This window comes from Pinus tabuliformis, chromosome 5_2 (genome assembly GCF_031772625.1).
Source record: "Pinus tabuliformis cultivar Carrire ecotype Pingquan chromosome 5_2, CPIR1, whole genome shotgun sequence".
NCBI lineage: Eukaryota > Viridiplantae > Streptophyta > Pinopsida > Pinales > Pinaceae > Pinus > Pinus tabuliformis.
This window is the reverse complement of record NC_142306.1, coordinates 564775151-564777459: the sequence shown is the minus strand read 5'-3', so window position 1 is coordinate 564777459 and position 2309 is coordinate 564775151.

Genomic DNA, 2309 nt, shown 5'->3' with positions numbered 1-2309 from the left:
TAGAAGCTGAATATTTTTGAGGGTAAATGCTGGTGAAATCAAGACTTCCTAGTTGAGCTTAAGAGGAGAGATCACACATCTTTTTGGCTTCATTAGGGAGTGAGTGAAACTTGTCAAAGTAGAGGAGACTTCTTGCTGGACCCTGGGAGGAGCTTGTACAACGTCAAGGCAAAGGTTGTAAAGTTCTTCTTCTTTTGAATTAATACAATAAACTCATTTTTCTCAACAAGTATCTTATGTTATTTGTTTCATGGACTCCTTGACTTTCATGTTAAATATGTTTTATGCAATTGGCTTTTCAGGTGCTATTTAATTTGTTTGCCTTGTTTGTGTTTGCAGATTCGCGAAAAGGAGCCCATTTGGATCGAAGGAGCGAGGGCATCCACAAGCTAGTGTTGGACCTAAGGTAGGCCCTAAAAACACTTGTTTGCTATTGTTTATTAAAGCATATTTAGAGAAAGATAGTGTCTGGTTGGTTTGCTTGTCATTAGGTCTTCTTTAGATTATAGGAAGGTCTATCTTGTCCGCAAGATCGACTTATTCCGTGTGACAAAATGGCGACCATACTGGGGACTTTATTTTTTCCTTCTTCGTTACTTTGACTTGAGAAACAGTGTTTTTGTTTCTGTTTTTGGCTTGTTGTGTGTGGAATTGGGTAGGTTTACTAGTTTTTGAATTGTTTTTTGTTTTTTCAAGTTTTTGAGAGGACCGCACCTGCTGTGTGTAGCACAGTGCGGGCATACCCGCACTGTTTCTGTTCTGCACAGTGCGGTACCGCACCTGTTTCTACCAGGGGCCTGCGGACCCTGTCAAATTTTTGAAAAACTTAAAATATTTTCATTTAGTTCAGTTTAGTTTTTTTTTAGATGTTATTATCCCCTGCCCAAACCTACATATAACTTGTCAGAAGATTTTCTTAGGTTAATTCCACTGGCATTCCTGTTTTAAGCTTTTATCAATTGGGTGTTTTGAGTCTCTTTTTTGAGAAATTCTTAATTTGATTTCCTTTGGTCATTACTTGGAGGTTTGTCTCAGTCTTTTCACAATTTTGCATCTTTTTTCTTTTGTTTTTGCAAAAAAATTTCCCCCTCATTCGCTGGGGGGGCTAAATTGTGTATGAGTGTTAATCGCCTTTGAGTGTTTTTATTTTTTGATCTTTGGAACTGTCACCCAATTTTCTTGACATGCACTTGATTGGTTCTTAGATTACATTAGAATCATCTTGTGTTTGAGAATTCTCTTGCATAGATCATGTTTGCATAATTAGAATTCTCATTTTCAGAATATGAATGAAAAATGTGCATAGATTACATTTGCATACTTTTCAAGTGAATTGTGCATAGATTACAATTGCATAGTTTAAATTCTGAAAAATCAATCGTAGATTTAGATCAGTTTTCTTTGATTTGAATTTACACAAAAATAAAAATAAAAATGTTTTGAAATTGATTTGCATTAGTTTTTCTTGATAAAATTAGTGCATTAGAGAATTTGTTATATTTTCTCTTAGTGATAAATTTTTGCATTGTTGGAAGTGAATGGAAACTCTCTCCTTACTTCAGTTAGGATTCATCGAATTGAAAGGATTACATTATCATATTCGATTGCATTCAGTTTTGAGTCGGGTCATAACACCATTGGTTTCGTATCCATTTACCCTTTTGAGTAATAACAGCCTAAATAACACAGCGCTTAATTAAAATTCATCTAGTAATTTTTACATTTTTAGGGCTCTTTCCACCAATCTAGCTTAGGCTAGTGTCTTGGAGTAGGAGAGTAATTAACTCTCCAAGACAGTAAAAACAAACAAGTAGCTGTATCTTGTGGTAGGGAAGAAATCCAATTGTTGCATTTATGCTCTGGGAAAGCTCCTCTTAAAGGAGAAGCACGAGATCGTGTCCGAACCAGTGTGGGAATCAATCCTTCCTCATTGGGAACGACGCCAGATATTCACGTATTAAAAACGGTAAACCTTGGATTAACCATTGTCGAGGAGCCTGGGGTCACTTGTTGGTAAACCTTGGATTATGTCAAGGAGCCTTCAAGGGGATTGAGCTTGCTACTCTGCCCTTGCGTGCGTATCGGATCGTAGATTGTTCCCCCAGGTATATTTGTTTCAGTTGGTAACCTTAGTGGCCATATTCTTTAGGATTCTTCCTAAGGTGACAGTGGTGGGAAGATCCCACTGTACCTGGAGCAGACGTTGGCTAGACTCACTTGGATTTTCTGGGGGGTTCTCTTCACTTGAGATGGTTAAGTGGGGGAACTTGTGCTAGTCTATTCATTAAGCAGGTTGCCGAGGTAATTGT